Below are 16,872 nucleotides of genomic sequence, written 5' to 3' on the forward strand. Positions count from 1 at the left end.
GCGGCCCGACCTTAAACATCAGGCGGCAAGACTGAAACTGCAAAAGTTGCAAGTTAAAATTTATAGAAATAATGAAACTAAATAATGCATTTTGTTTTGTCCAAATCGTTGGCTGAATGGTCAGTGTTGAGTCCTTCGGTTCAGAAGGTCCCGGATTCGATTTCCGGCCGGATCGGAGATTTTAATTGCGTCTAATTAATTCTTCTGGCACGGAGACTGGATGTGTGTGCGTTCCTTCCAACAGGTTTATCTTCGCATTCAGACAACACACTCCACATCTAACCACCACAGAAACATACAATGATGATTACTGGAACTCGGATATTTAGGTGCTAAAATGTTATTTTAGCTGATTGAAATACTCTCAAGCAGGTTCTAAAATATGTTTAGGCAGCTTCAAATTTACGTATTTTGATAAGGTAAGGTAAGGGTGTATTCTGCCCGAAGGCAGGTCCAAACCTCCGCAGAGGTGTGCCTGAGCCGGAGTTTACGTACGGTACGGTGGCCAGTTCCTTTCCACTCCTCCATTCCCTTATCCTCCACCAACAGCGCATGGCAATCCATCCAAATCTTGACCACGCCCAATGTTGGTTAACTTTGGAGATCTCACGGGATCTGGTGTTTTAACACGGCTACGGCCGTTGGCCGTATTTTAATAGGCATCAATTAAAATACCATATTTATTTTGCGAAATTGATAATAACTCGCTAGGGGTAAATACAAAACAAGTTTTGATTCACCTCTTTGCTGCAGACGGCGCAAAGTATGATTTTACCATCCGATGTGAAACGGGGAAACTCCTGTAACCACTTTTTAATTAAACATGACTTGGAACCTGACACTTTCGGCATAATTCATAATATTACTACTACACTCAGTTTCAAGGCCGTCCCGGTAGGTGCGCTGGCAATCAATGTCTTGTGATATCTCGCAAAGTGACACGTATTCTCTACAGTGTATTTGGTAATACCATTTCTTATATAGCTAGTCCCTGTCGCGAGTGGTGTGATTCTATGGCCTATAGTACCGGTTCATTACATCTCAGTGCGCTTGACGGCCTGAAATGTAATAGCACTTTCTGGTATAATAAGGAAAGCAACGGACTTTACTTCACTCCTAATTTGGTACGCTTCTTTAGTGACTCCTAGACTTTCTACGACATGTTGGAACTGTTGGGAATCTGACCAGCCCTCGAGTTGAGAACTCAACTGACATTTATCGCTCTCTCATAGTTTACCTCAGACTCTACAAGAAAGATGGCAAATCAAGATGCAAAAAGCATCAGCTTCAATTCTACTTCTATTCCGCTACTGCTCTTGCCATCAAAAAGGTTTAATTTACCATTGCTCTCCAGAATTCTTGAAAATTACCGCACCTCACGAAATCACCTACATTTGTAATATTTAAAAAATGTAGGGTATATTTTTAATGTCCTTTCAATACAGTTCGAAACGTGAGTAGCACTTGATCGTTCATCGCTCTGTCTCTCGCAATCTTGCGTTTGTATTGTCTCTACTTATCTCTACCATTGTCACAGTTTACAATATTCTGTTTCTACCAGAAAGTCTCTGACCTACATATTTGCAGAATTTACTTTTAAGCCTTAAGAAGATCGGCGTATTACTCGTCATTTCTTACCTGAAATCTCATAGGTCCAAAAACGATTAACATTTACCAGGATAATTATTCTGTGCTGTTCTCTCGAAATTCATATTTTTGACGTGTATGATTTTTTTAGAACCAACTCATTTTAAAAGTGTCTTGGAATTGAGAAGTGTGGCGTTATCACGAATTCAGGCTATACAATTATAAATCTGCCATCTGTTGATATCATCTGCGATTTCTTGTAATGTACAGGTTATGGCAGTAGTATTTACAGCAGCAGAACTGAATGAGCCAAGCTTATCCAACAACTAAAGGTTTACCGATGCTGTTTAACATTTAAACTGAAATACTTGTATGCTGCCTGCGTTTAATACAGTACCACGCTGCCTTTCTTTTTTCCATTTGTGTCCCTTTAAGTCTATCTAAAAATGCGAGCCAGGCTGAGTAACTCACACGGTAGAGCTCTGACCTCCTGAGCCCAAGTTGAACAATTCCATTCCAGCTCTGTCTGGTAGTATTTCCAGGAACCCGAACACTTCATCCTCGTGTCATTAGATTTAGTGTCATGTAAAAGAATCCCTGCGTGACAAAATTCCCGACATCTCGGCGTCCCCGAAAACCATAAAAGTAGTCAGTGTGACGTAGAATCAAACATTATTTTTAAAACGATCAGAATGTTCCAGACATTCCAATAAAAACATGTTTTTCATGCACAGGACGTTATCTTTTTCAACAAATCTGATTCTGTGTGTAATAAATTTAGTAATTTCTTTTAAATGTGTATTATCTTTCGAGAATTCCATCTAATGATGTCAGCTGCTGCTACTGCATGTGATGTATAGTAGGTTATATGATCCGAGCTTTCCCAACAATTAAATAGAGGCACCCTAGAGCAGAAAACATTTACTGACGCTATTTAACATTTAAATTGAAATTGCTTGTATGCTGCCTGCGTTAATACCACTGCTGCTTGTTCTTTTTTCTAATTTTGTCATTTAACTCATGGATACAGTACACGGGTTGCCATTAAAGTACCGTAAGTCGTGGACGTGTTATTACCAACATAGACAACATTTCCCAGACCACACAATGCTCGTTTCTTTTATTGATTATATGAGGCAGCCAATAGCGTGTTTTAAATCTAACGGTACTCGTTAATAACCGCTGCTCAAAGAAGTAAGCTTTAACAATATTTTATTTGCATAAATACATTCTGTTTTCTTTTTATTGTGCAGCTCCTAGAATGTTTATGAACTAGAGTATGTGACCATATCTCCTTCATCTGGTATATAGTGTAACAAGCAGCTGGATAGGGAATTAATATACCAGGGCTGATCGTAAAGTATCTTACAACACATTTGTATATATTTTCTGAAGAAATGTTTAGGTCTGGTTGTCCAAAGTTAGAGGGCAGTAAGTTTGAATGTTGTGCTGCGGAGAGTAACAGCTCGATTAAGTGCTGCCCTTGCGGAGTGAGTGGTAACTGGTGCGCGAAAGTGCCACGTATAATAGCATAGTCTACATACGCGATATTTCCGTGATGATGATTCATACTTTCACGGATGCAGAAGAAGGGAAAATATATCAATATGAGATAGAGAATACGTGTTGGGTAAACGTCTCAGTCTCATTTTATACGCCAACGCTGTTTTTAGTAGGTTACAGGTTTGTCAGTAAACGTGGGTTCACCATGATGTGGCCCCAGTCAACTTTTCACTTGTTACTCGAGAAAAGTTTAATCAGACGTTCCCGGGAAAGTGGATAGGAAGAGGAAATCCTGCTTCGTGGCCACCTCGTCCACCTGATCTGATCCCACTTGATTTCTTCTTATGGAGTTGTGTGAAGAGTCTTGTCTGCGATACAGTTGTAGGGACTGAAGAAAGAGCTCCAGCCAAGGATCCTCACTGCCAGTGCATTGCTAGCATGTTCGACCGGATACACCAGAACTTACTGCGACGTTGTCGAAGCTGGGGTACGCTTTTCTGAACAGCTGTGTTACATGTCATCGTAGCGTGTGTATGCAGTGCACTACATCTCCATCCAAAGGTTATGATGTTGTTTTTTCTTTCAAATTGGGCGTTCATAAGAACCCCACAACAAATATTTTTTACTCGGTGACTGAGACATTTTCGGCAGGGGTTCCCTATCTAAAACTCTCTTCTTCAGCGTCCCTGTGAGTCTGTATCGTCATCACAGAAACACGCTGTGCAAGGAGCAGTGAGGTGCAGTGCGCTTTTCGATGTGACGACGACTCTCACTCCACAGGCCTCCATGAACTGAAAATTGCCGTTTCGAAAATCGGCTTGCTAACCAAATGCCGTTTTTGGCAAACTACAACGAATACATCCGATATTCGGGTACCGCTACGTAACTCAAGTTCTCAGATAAATGTCACAATGATGATGATGATGATGTAACCTCTCCCAGCGGGGGCTTTGTTCTTCGAGCGTTCGATTACGCGCACTCGGTACTAGTCGGAATGACACAGTGAGTGAAGGTTTCAACAGATTAAAAATATTCTGGTCTCGTTTTGTTGGCAAATAGAATAACAAATTTACGTGACGTTATAGCGAAAAAAGTACATTTTGAGAATAAGTAAATGCGAACTTTGGAAATATATATATAGATGAAGTTGTGGGGGTCCTCTGTCTGTACATTAGTTTTTTTTCTAATTTTGTGGGACATTTAAACGTTTCAGGTAAAATCAGGACCGTATCAGGGGTTTTTAGCTTTTGTGAGTGCCTGTGTTTTTGTCTCTTTGTCAGTTTCACCACCATGGCGAAACGGCTGAATGCATTTCTACGAAATTTAATATTCGAAGTCTACCCATCCAGATGCATGTGTTGATATGGTTATGATGGGGGTGTACCGAAAGACCACGATAATTATTTAATGTATTTTTCATTTACTGTTGATTTTCTATAAAATTAGTTGACTATGTGTGAAACGACTCCTATTTCACATCATTCTTTTTCTGTACATATTTTAGCTTACTGTTCAAATTACGGAGAAAATTACTGTTTTCTACGGAATCTATTTTCTGTCGCAAGTCGCGGACTATCTCGCAGCTCGACAAGAGTCTACTGATTGCCATGGCAACGTCTCAGTCTGCTTGGGAGCAAGGAAGTGACGTGATTCCATGTCCATCTTCATTCGTGTAAACTCGCGGTTGATCGTTGAGTAGTCAGCCATAGAGGCGTCAAGCTGCTATTCTGAGGGTTACTTGCGGAATGCTGTTGAAGGTTACAGTCGTATTCGAGCAGTGCTAAGCATGGTTGTTAATATTTTAACAGCACTGCGGAGAGTAGTACATTATGTTATAATGTACTGTGTTTTCTGACATTTGCTATAATTGTTACACTATTTCTCCTCTATTTCCGTTTCCGCTTTAATTTCTTGGTTACCTCTCTTGACTCTGCCTTGCCTCTTTAGGCTTAAGTAATAAAACTACCAGTCCTTTTCTTATCTGAAAACGTAACAAGCACTGGACCTAAATTTCTCATGTGTTACCGATTTCAACAAACGCGTAACTGGTATGATCGGAATTTTGTGAGTGAAAATACATCCACATGGCATTTAATTTATTGTCATATCCTCAAATATTATCCTATATTCAACTATTTTCAAATTTCCAGTGACCTGTCGTAATTTCTCGTATACATGAAAGTACTTTGACACTCATTGAGTGATGCACTATTCCTTTCCTACATTATTTCCTTCACAGTCTATGATTTAACTGGTACACATAATGTACCGTTAATTGGAACGTTTAGAATCAGTTTGTTGATTTTAACAATTTTGGGAATTGGTGCCTTTACTATGGCCGCTACGAAACGAGCTATCGAAAGACCGTTCAAAGCCTAAAAATAAAATTTGACCAGGTGCCTGAGACTGCTTCCAAGCCCAGGCTCTGTTTTCAAAGAAAGCAACAGTCCAAGTCTAGGGCGTCTAGAAATGCTTCTGAACGTGAAGCCGATCTCAGTGTAGACAGAGGGAGAAATCTGGAGAGCGACGCTGATACTCAGGCCAGGTTAAGCTGGGAGGGAGATCGCTATTCTACTATTGTATATCGAGTGTATCTGAGACTGCCTTTATTAAATATTGTTGTTTTAGCGTCCCACTAAGTGCTTTAAGGTTTACAAAGACGCCGAAGAGCCAGAAATTCTGTGCCACAAGAATTAATTTATGGGCAGGAAGATCTATCGACAGGAGGTTGGTGCATAGAAGCCTCTTCAAATACCACCGAACTGAGACGAGATAAAACCCACCACCGTGGTTACTAACTGCTAGTCAGCTATCTACTAACCCCTTCAGCACAGCAAAACTGCTTCAGAGGGTGAGACCAGGCTCTCTGCTGGCAGACATAAGAAGAACACTGATGTTCATCGTGAGGCCAAATTCTGCTCTCTGGGGATTAGATAGTATCGTTTAAGGGAAACACTTTGACGCGAAGACCAAACTGCTGTGGAATATTTTCAGGCGTTTGTAGTACTACAGATTAGCTATACGTCATCAAACAAAATGCAGAATGCTCAATAGGAATGGGAATGACGACTAGCTGAGTAACACAGATCAGAGACCTCTAATAAAGATCACAGGAGAAGTGGACAGAGCAAGTCTTGCATCTCAAGCTATTATATGATTCCATGAAGTGAAAAGCAGCGAAGTATAATATAATAACACATAAAACACAATTTTAAGAACACGCTTATTGACCCAGGGTATATTTTTCTTACAATTTGCTTAACGTCGCACCGACATAGGTAAGAAAAGCCTAGGAGTGAGAAGGAAGCAGCCGGGGCCTTAATTAAGATACAGCCCCAGCATTGTCCTCGAGTGAAAATGGGAAACCACAGAAAACCATCTTCAGGGCAGCGGACAGTAGGGTTCGAACCCACTATCTCCCGGATGCAAGCTCGCAGCTGCGCTCCCCTAACCGCACGGCCAACTCTCCCGATACGTTAATATTAAAACTACAATATAAAATCCCATTTTTTAAGGTAACGGATGAGTTTCTAGCAATCGTTCTGCAATCGTATGAAGCGTTTATACATCTTAGCTACTCTGAATGCTACGTAGTAGGATGCTCAACTTGTAGGATTCCAGCAAGATATAGCAGATATCTTGGATTCTGGAGGTCAAATGCACTGTATCGCAATTGACTTGTCTAAAGCATTTGATAGGGTGGATCATGGGAGACTATTGGCAAAAATGAGTGCAACTGGACTAGACAAAAGAGTGACTGAATGGGTTGCTATATTTCTAGAAAATATATCTCAGAGAATTAGAGTAGGTGAAGCTTTATCTGACCCTGTAATAATTAAGAGGGGAATTCCTCAAGGCAGTATTATCGGACCTTTATATTTTCTTATATATATAAATGATATGAGTAAATGAGTGGAATCGGAGGTAAGGCTTTTTGCGGATGATGTTATTCTCTATAGAGTAATAAATTACAAGATTGTTAGGAACTGCAGCGTGACCTCGAAAATGTTGTGAGATGGACAGCAGGCAATGGTAGGTTGATAAACGGAGTTAAAAGTCAGGTTGTGAGTTTCACAAATAGGAAAAGTCTTCCGAGTTTTAATTACGGCGTTGATGGGGTGAAAGTTCCTTTTGGGGATCATTGTAAGTATCTAGGTGTTAATATAAGGAAATATCTTCATTGGGGTAATCACATAAATGGGATTGTAAATAAAGGGTACAGATCTCTGCACATGGTTATGAGGGTGTTTAGGGGTTGTAGTAAGGATGTAAAGGAGAGGGCATATAAGTCTCTGGTAAGACCCCAACTAGAGTATGGTTCCAGTGTATGGGACCCTCACCAGGATTACCTGATTCAAGAACTGGAAACAATCCAAAGAAAAGCAGCTCGATTTGTTCTGGGTGATTTCCGACCAAAGAGTAGAGTTACAAAAATGTTGCAAAGTTTGGGTTGGGAGGAATTGAGAGAAAGAAGAAGAGCTGCTCGACTAAGTGGTATGTTCCGAGCTGTCAGCGGAGAGATGGCGTGGAATATTAGTAGACGAATAAGTTTGAGTGGCGTTTATAAAAGTAGGAAAGATCACAATATGAAGATAAAGTTGGAATTCAAGAGGACAAATTGGGGCAAATTTTCATTTATAGGAAGAAGAGTTAGGGATTGGAATAAGGCGAGATGTTCAATAAATTTCCAATTTCTTTGAAATCATTTAGGAAAAGGCTAGGAAAACAACAGATAGGGAATCTGCCACCTGAGCGACTGCCCTAAATGCAGATCAGTATTGATTGATTGATTGATTGATTGATTGATTGATTCATGTGCTGCTTTATGAGTGTCTTGATTTATATAATATTCTTTCAAAAAATTCCTAAGCTTTGTTTTTAAACAAGGGATCTTTGGTTTCCAAGTACGGAACTAACCTTGAGGCTCATACTTTTGGCAGATGTGACTAGAAAGCAAACAACATATTGTGGCTTAAGACTGGATGAAATAAAATGATATTGTAAAATCTCTTATTTACCGATTTAAATGTTGTGGATGACTCACTTCATTTTGTCACAAATATTTCAATTTTGTATTGGCAATTGAATAAAATATACCTCAAGCAATTTTCACTTCAATAATTATCACTCTTACGTACCGCTTCTCTTATAACAGGCACTATTATACAGGGCGAGTTCACTTTCGAACACGTCCAAACGTTGTCCAGTCTTCGGTGACCTTTCGCTCTTTCTTCAGTCCATCTCTTCTAGTTTCAGTTTGTACTCTTTTGAAAAGGGGCTGTCTGGCCGAGGCGGTAAAGGCGTGCTCGGTTCGCCCGGAAGGACGTGGATTCGAATCCCCGTCAGGAAGTCGTCAAATTTAAGAAACGTGATTTCCACTTCAAGAAGTGCATATGGCCCTGAGGTTTACTCAGCCTACACCAAAAATGAGTTCCAGGTTAATTCCTGGGGGCAAAGGCGGCCGGGCATAGAGCTAACCACTCTACCCCATCACGTGCCGAGGTTAACAATGGTGGAAGCCTTTACCTTCCACTCCTCCAAGGGCCTTCATGGCCTGTACGGAGGTGACTTTGCTTTTCTTGTTTTGCTCTTTTGAAAACCGATGGGTAACCATAGAACAAAAGACAAACGACAAACGAGTAGTGTTACTAAAATGTTGCAAACTTTGGGCTGGGAAGACTTGGGAGTAAGGAGACGAGCTGTTCGACTATGTGGTATGTTTCGAGCTGTCTGTGGTGAGTTGGCCTGGAATGACATGAGCAGAATAATAATCTTGGGTGGAGCTTTTAAAAGTAGGAAAGATCATAATATGATGATAAAGTTAGAATTCAGGAGATAAATTTGGGCAAATATTCATTTACAGGACGAGGAGTAAGAGACTGGAATGAATTATCAAGGAATAAGTTCGATAAATTTCCAAGTTCGAGAAAAATATTTAAGAAAAAGCGAGGTAAACAATTGATAGTTAATGGGCAACCGTCCTGAATGCAGATAATTGATAATTGATTGAAGGGAAACCTCCTTTTTCCAAAGGGACCTTTTCGTATATCTTTGACCAAGCCTAAGACTTTCCTCAGAATCCTTTCCTCGACTCCTGCTTTACTATTATTATTATTATTATTATTATTATTATTATTATTATTATTATTATTATTATTATTATTGTGTGCTTTATGTTGGGTACTCAGCCCGAAGGCTGGTTTGATCCTCTACAGCTCCGCCAACAGCTGTCATAAATAGCCTAGGCGTCACTGAAGAGGCGTACTAGGGAAATGAGGAGTGAGGTAGTTTTCTGTTGCTTTCCTCACCGAGTCAGCCGTTGCTATTACATATCAGCCTGCCAAGCCCACTGAAATGCATGCACCAACTGACGCTATGAGCGATATTTTCACACCATTCATAAGAGGGACTGGCTGCATTATTATTATTATTATTATTATTATTATTATTATTATTATTATTATTATTATTATTATTATTATTATTATTATTATTATTATTATATACCGAGCGAGTTGATTGTACGGTTAGGATCGCGCAACTGTGAGATTCCATTCGGGAAATATTGGGTTCAAATCACACTGTCGGCAGTCCGGGGGATGGTTTCCCGCGGTTTCCCATTTTCTCACCTGTTTGTACCTTAATTAAGGCCACAGTCGGTTCCTTCCCATTCCTAGCCCCTTCCTATCCTATCGTCGCAACAATACCTATCTGTGTCTGTATGACGTAAAGCAAATTGCATTATTATTATTATTATTATTATTATTATTATTATTATTATTATTATTATTATTATTATTATTATTGGAGAAGGTATTTTGGTGGTGAGTGTGCGGGTAAAACGTTTGAGAAAGGCTGCTCTAGGTCATGGTGCAGAACAATATACAATTTTAGGACACCCAAGAAAACACCATTAGCACACAGGGCGTCTGCCGGACATCATATGCACCATGTGTACTGTACAATACCCTATGTATAACAAGGACTGATCGAGTTGACTATGCGGTAGGGTCGTGTAGTAGTAAGCATGCATTCAGGAGATGCTGTGTTCGAGCTCCACCATCAGCAGCTCTGCAGATACTCTTGCATCGTTTTCCACTTTCAAACCAGGCAACTTCTGGGTTTATATCTTGCTTAAGTCCGCGGCCGCTACCTACCCAGTCCTAGTCCTTTCTTACATCACGATCGCTGAAAACCGATGTGAACTAGAGCGACGTTAAAATCGTAGTCACGGGGCGAGTTGGCCGTGCGATTATGGGCACGCAGCTGTGAACTTGCATCCGGGAGATAATGGATTCGAACCTCACTGTCGGCAACCCTGAATATGGTTTTCCGTGGTTTCCCATTTTCACACCCGGCAAATGCTGGGGCTGTACCTTAATTAAGGCGACGGTCACTTTCTTCCCAGCCCTATCTCTTTCCTATCCCGTCGTCGCCATAAGGCCTATCTGTGTCGGTGCGACGTAAAGCAAAATAGCAAAAAACCCGTAGTCACCGAGCCAGTTGAACGTGCGGTTAGGGACGCGCAGCTGTAAGCTTGCATCCGGGGGATAATGGGTTCGAACCCCATTTTCACATCAGGCACATGCTGGGGCTGTATCTTAATTAAGACCATGGCCGATTCCTTCCCACTCCTAGGCCTTTCCTATTCCATTGTCGCCATAAGACATATCTGTGTCGGTGCGACATAAAGCAAAATAGTAAAAGAAAAAAAACCTAGTCGCCAGGTCGAACAGCTTAGGCGGTAGACCGCTGGCTTTCTGAACTCAAGTTGGCGGGTTCGCTTCGGGCTCAGTCCGGTGGTATTTCAAGGTGCTCAATTACGTCAGCTCGAGTCGATCTGTTTTACCGGCTCGCAAAAGAACATCTGCGGGGAAAATTCCATCACCTCAATGTCTCCGAAAATCGTATAAGTAATTTCTGGGACCTGAAATGAATAAAAGTCAAAATTAAAATAATAGTCAACAAAAGCAATCTATTGAAATGTGGTTAAATATATTAGATAAAATCCTACTCTGATCGCTCTTCTATCCTTCCAATTTAACTGCTGCTGCTGCTGCTTCAATGCTCCTAAAAAAAGCTTTTTCCAATTTGTATTGTCAAAAGTTGAGCTCCAGGAAAGTAATTTAAGTCTTCCAGTGTAAGTCTACTCTTGAATCAAGCATGATACAAAGGACAAAACTAGCTCCTCTGGTTCCTTTGTGTGATCTAAATCCGAATTGATCCTCCCCAGAACAATACTGCTTTATCTTTTCCCTTATTTTCATAACAATACGATTCCAGATGCATATGACAATACGAAGTTCACATTTTCCCTCTTCTTTCTCCTCTTATTCACGAGCGAGAAGAAGAACGACGAGGAGAAACAAACCGGTACGGAAAGTTATCACATTTTTTCTGAGGAACGTTTGCAATTACACTCGAAGTAAGAGAGGCACTGATGTATGATAACAATGTCCCTTTGAGCACATCGTCCCTATTCATTCTAGGTAGAGTGTCCCAAAAGTGTTTGTCGCATAACAATACTACTGAACAAAGCGTAACCTGCTTAATATTTTCACCTCAAGTACTTTCTGGCAATTTAAAGATAGCGACAGGCAGTTTTCACCTTGATGGATAGTAATGATAAGAAGAAGAAGAGAAATAAGAAGAAGAAGAAGAAGAAGAAGAAGAAGAAGGGACACGTGAAAATACCTGTAATGTCTGTTCTAGTATTTTATAAGCACCAAGGCAATGATAACAGGTTGCTTTTATCAAATGGAGTAGTACCCATTTCTGTCGCATACACAGTTGGCCACATTCAGCGATGCAATTATGTCCGAAGTCACACATGTGATACTGGCGGCAAGTAGTAGTGAAGCGTGTAAGTTTTCAAATGTTACACCGCAAGGATTCGATAGTCTAAAAGTCAAGAGGATAGGGGCTACGTATAACTCATCCCTCTGTGGGTGGGGGCGGTAGAATAATACTCACGGTATCCCCTGCCTGTCGAAGTAGGTGACTAAACTCCAGGGTCTCTCACCTTGGGAGTGTGGGTTGGTGACCACAGGGCCCTTACCTTAGTTCTGGCATTGCTTCTACTAACTTATACCAGGCTCCTCACTTTCATCTCTCCTGTCTAACCTTTCTTGGTCAATTCTTCTTCTCCGACACCAGCACTGTTAGAACATTTGAGGGCTAGGGAGTCTTTCATTTTTACACCCTTCTAGGCTCTTGTCTTCCTTTGCCCGATATCTTCATTTTTGGAAGCGTCGTATCCCATTCATTTTTCTCTCTGATTAGTATTATATAGAGGATGGTTTCCTAACGGTACTTCCTCTTAAAACAATAATCACCACCACCACCATTCATACCTGATTTCGATGTCATCGGGGAGAGTGAACATGCAGTGCGAGCCTCAATCAAGTTGCCGGTTATCCCCTATGCCGTGTCTGGGTGAGTAGATGATGCAATAGCCGCTTGACCCATACAGCTCACGCAGTGATGCCATGATTTCACACAGTCTGCGATAAGCTTCCACACAGCGTACAGTGAGATTACTTCTGATACATCAGTAATTGATCAGTTTAGTGTGTTTCATGGCTTCTAAATTAGATTTTGAACAACATTTATGTTCGTGTACTGTATATTTTTAGGTGCAATTCTCAACGAAACTTTGAAGATGTATGCGGCAGAATTGCAGAGACGGAAGAGGAGTATCAGCACACGCTACAACGCTTGCCTACGGTCTGAGAGACAGCATTTTCAACACTTACTGTAATGTGGTGACGGCTCCATGGCTAAATGGTTAGTGTGCTGGCCTTTGGTCACAGGGGTCCCGGGTTCGATTCTCGGCAGGGTCGGGAATTTTAACCATAATTGGTCAATTCCCCCGGCGCGGCGACTGGGTGTATGTGCCGTCTTCATCATCATTTCATCCTCATCACGACGCACAGGTCGCCTGCGGGCGTCAAATCAGAAGACCTGCACTAGGCCTCTCTAGAGGCCACATGGCATTTCACTGCAATGTGGTAAATTTTATTCTTTTTCTATCTGATTACCCATTTAGCGAAGTAGAAGGGTTTTGTACGGGCATAGGAAAACGTTATGACGGTGACCGCGCTCTCGTTTACCGACATACAGCATGTACGAAGGACGGCAACTCTTGTGGGACTCGCCCTGTATAAACAGTCCCTGGCACATCATCTTCCCAGTGGTTTTTCCTTTTTTATTATCATCAGACGTGAGGATCCAGTATTCTGTACAATCACTGTACGGAAAGAAATGTGAGAGTATGGTATTGTATAAGTTTCTCCTAGATATCCTACACTTTTCTCAGGAACAATTGAACCTGCAGACATATATGTTGTGCGAATCCACAGGATTTATAGCTTCAAGGTATTTAAATAATTATGTTACTACTTTGTATAAAATAAAGTAATCGATCATGTCGGCCTGTCTGTCTGTCTCTCTGTCTGTGACGACTAATCTCAAGAACCGCTGGATGGATTTTGATGCGGTTTTCACCACTCTGTTAAGCGTTTCTGGAAAGAGGTTTATATGTGAAGAAGCATTCATCCCTGACCAAAAGAAGACTAGCAGTAAAGATTTCAGTGCAGCAATTCGAAGAAAAACTGTCCTTCGTGGACGTTTTTAGTTTAGTTTAGTTTAGCCTACGCTAAACCGTTAAAAATCCATCTATATTATATATCATACTATATAAGAGTTGCTCAGAATAATAAGTTTTATAAAAATGTTCGGGACAGCATATATCTATCTTTAACACATAATAACTAATTTTGGGTTACAGTTTGCGGTGAAAAACGTGAAATGTAAAAATTAACTTTTTACATTCAGTAACTAATTCTTATCTATATAAATAAAATTGTAGGGGGTCCACTATCTGTAATTTCGTTTCATTGCCAGTTTTCAGATTTATATCCGTTTTAGGTCAACTCAACACCATATCAGTGGTTTTTAGCTTTCGTGTCTGTTTGTCCGTCTGTTCCACCATCACGGCGAAACGGCTGGGTAGACTTCGACCAAATTTCATATTTAGAGTATACTCATCCAGGATCAGATTTAGATATGCATATAATTTTTAAAATACTGAACAGATTTGGAGTTGATACGAAAACCACAACATATATTTTTTTAAAAATTTTCTCTTGTGCTATTGGTTTTCTGTAAAATTTGTACACCATATGTGAAACTTCTCTTCATTTTAAAGAACTTTTGTTATGTACGTGATTTCGCTTACTCTTCAAATGACGGAGAAAATTACTACTTTCTGCGGTTTTCATGCTCTGCATTGAGTGGTCGACAGACCGACAACGAACCACCGGTTACCATGGTAACGTCTCTGGCTGCTTGCCAGCAGGGAAGTAACATAATGTCATTTATGCTCGACGATGCCGAAATATAAATGTCATATGCTAGAAAACTGAAACTTAATGAGGCTCATAATAGTTCAAGTTTCATTATGATACAACTGTTTGACCAATTAGGTAATGATAGAATCGCACCTGTGCTCAACGCACTAGCTTAGCACTTGTTTTCATAATTAAACATGTCGGACACATATATTAACATCAATGCACCTTCTACTTCCAATATTCCCCAACCACACAGCAAATTCCCGCAAATTCACTTCACCAACTGTGCAAAAAACAATTTGTATTTGAAATAAAGCTAGGATATGATTACATTCTACCAAAGCTTTGAAAACATATGACATTGTCAAGGCCTCTGATCCACTCACGGAAAATCAAGTACCCAGCGCATGCGCTCTGCAATCTGTTCAGTAAACGCAACTGTTAAGTGACATCTCGTCAAAGATGTATGAATATTTAAAAGAGTTATAATTATCCTCGAGCATAAACGGTCGTATGCAACTCGCCTATTTAGGTAATTAAGACATTCGTATAGAAATTATAAACCTCGCTTCGTTCGTTTTATAAACACACTCGTGTCTTCGGGCTTATGCCGTGTCAAGAAAATAAGGTGCAATTCTTTACGTTTCGCAAAGAACTATGCTCTGCGTCATCAGAAGGAAATCTCGACTGTCCTCGAGAAAGGCTTCTGAAATAATGAGCTTTGAATTTAGACGTTACCCGATAGAAATGGAAATGGTACGTTCATTTGTCACCTGGTTGAATTTGCGTTCAGCCTGTATAGCAGTAATGCGATCGAAAGACATTTGAGGTTGTTACAGCGATTTGCTGATTCATAGAGCCCTGCATCCCAGAGAAACGACTAAGCAAAGCTCACAGAAGGTAGAAGTGAAGGAAACTGCCTACCTGCCTTACATTCATAACACCACAGATCGAAATGCAAAGGTCTTCCGCAAACACAATATAAAACAGTGTTTGGCACCGTCACTAAAATTGCTCACAGTCTGAGTAAAACCAAGGACAAAATTGTCCCCACTTTTATATCCTGGGGTATACGAAATGCCCTGTACTTGCGGTAAGGTATACATTGGATAAACATGTCGGTCCATTGGTACTCGTATCAAGGAACATGAGCGTAATATTCGTCTCAACTAGCCAGACAAATCAGCAATAGCTGAGCACGCTCTATCGTCGGGTCATGATGTCATGTTTCAAGATGCTCGAGCTCTTACTCACACAAGACACTACAGGTCCAGGATTATACGGGAAGCTGTGGAAATACGTAGAAATCCTAACAATTTGAACAGGGACACTGGCTATCAATTAAGTAATACCTGGTTGCCAGCCATTGAGGATTTTTTTTGCAAAGTCACCTCTGTACCGGCCATGAAGGCCCTTGGATGAGTGGAAGGTAAAGGCTTCCACCATTGTTAACCTCGGCACGTGATGGGGTAGAGTCGTTAGCTCTACGTCCGGCCGCATTTGCCCCCAGGAATTAACCTGGTACTCATTTTTGGTGTAATCTGAGTGAAACTCAGGGCCATATGCACCTACGGAAGTGGAAATTTCGTTTCTTAAATTTTACGATTTCCTGACGGGGATTCGAACCCACATCCTTCCGGGCGAACCTTTACCGCCTCGGATTGAGGATTTACGTAGGTATTTTCCTTCCCTGCCCCTTCAATATTGTTATTTCGTTTCGGTGTTTTCCAAATGCGTACGTTCCTCATCGCCAGTTGTTTCATTCCAGACTTGTGTCAATATCAAAGTTTCATATGTGCGTACGCCTATTTTATGTGACGCTCTTAGACTGATTCTGATGGTTCCGTCAGCTTCCGCTTCGAACGCTAGCCCTGTACCGCGTCCGATTAGCCATCTGGTGACGAATGAACGCACCATTTCTACTTCTATTGGATAACGTCTAAATTCAAAACTCACTGTTTTAGAAGCATTTCTCGAGGACAGTCGAGATTTTCTTCTGATGATGCAGAGCATAGTTCTCTGCGAAACGTAAAGAATTTCATCTTATTTTTTGACACGGAAGCCTCCGTCGCTCAGGCGGCAGTGCGCCAGCCTTTTTCCGCTAGTTCCGTGGTTCAAATCCCGGTCACTTATTGTGAGATTTGTGCTGGACAAAGCGGAGGGGGGACAGGTTTTTCTCCGGGTTCTCCGGTTTTTCATGTCATAATTCATTCCAGCATCACTCTCCAATATCATTTCAATTCATCTGTCATTCATTCATCTTGCCCCACAGAAGTGCAACAGGCTTCGGCAGCCGGCACAGTTCCTATCTTCGCCGCTGGATGGGGGCTTCATTCACTCCATTCCTGACCCGGTCGAACGACCGGAAACAGACTGTGGTTTTTCATTTCTTGACACGGCATAAGCCCAAAAGCCTACATCGTGTCTG

Source organism: Anabrus simplex, chromosome 5 (assembly GCF_040414725.1).
Source record: "Anabrus simplex isolate iqAnaSimp1 chromosome 5, ASM4041472v1, whole genome shotgun sequence".
NCBI classification, from domain to species: Eukaryota; Metazoa; Arthropoda; class Insecta; order Orthoptera; family Tettigoniidae; genus Anabrus; species Anabrus simplex.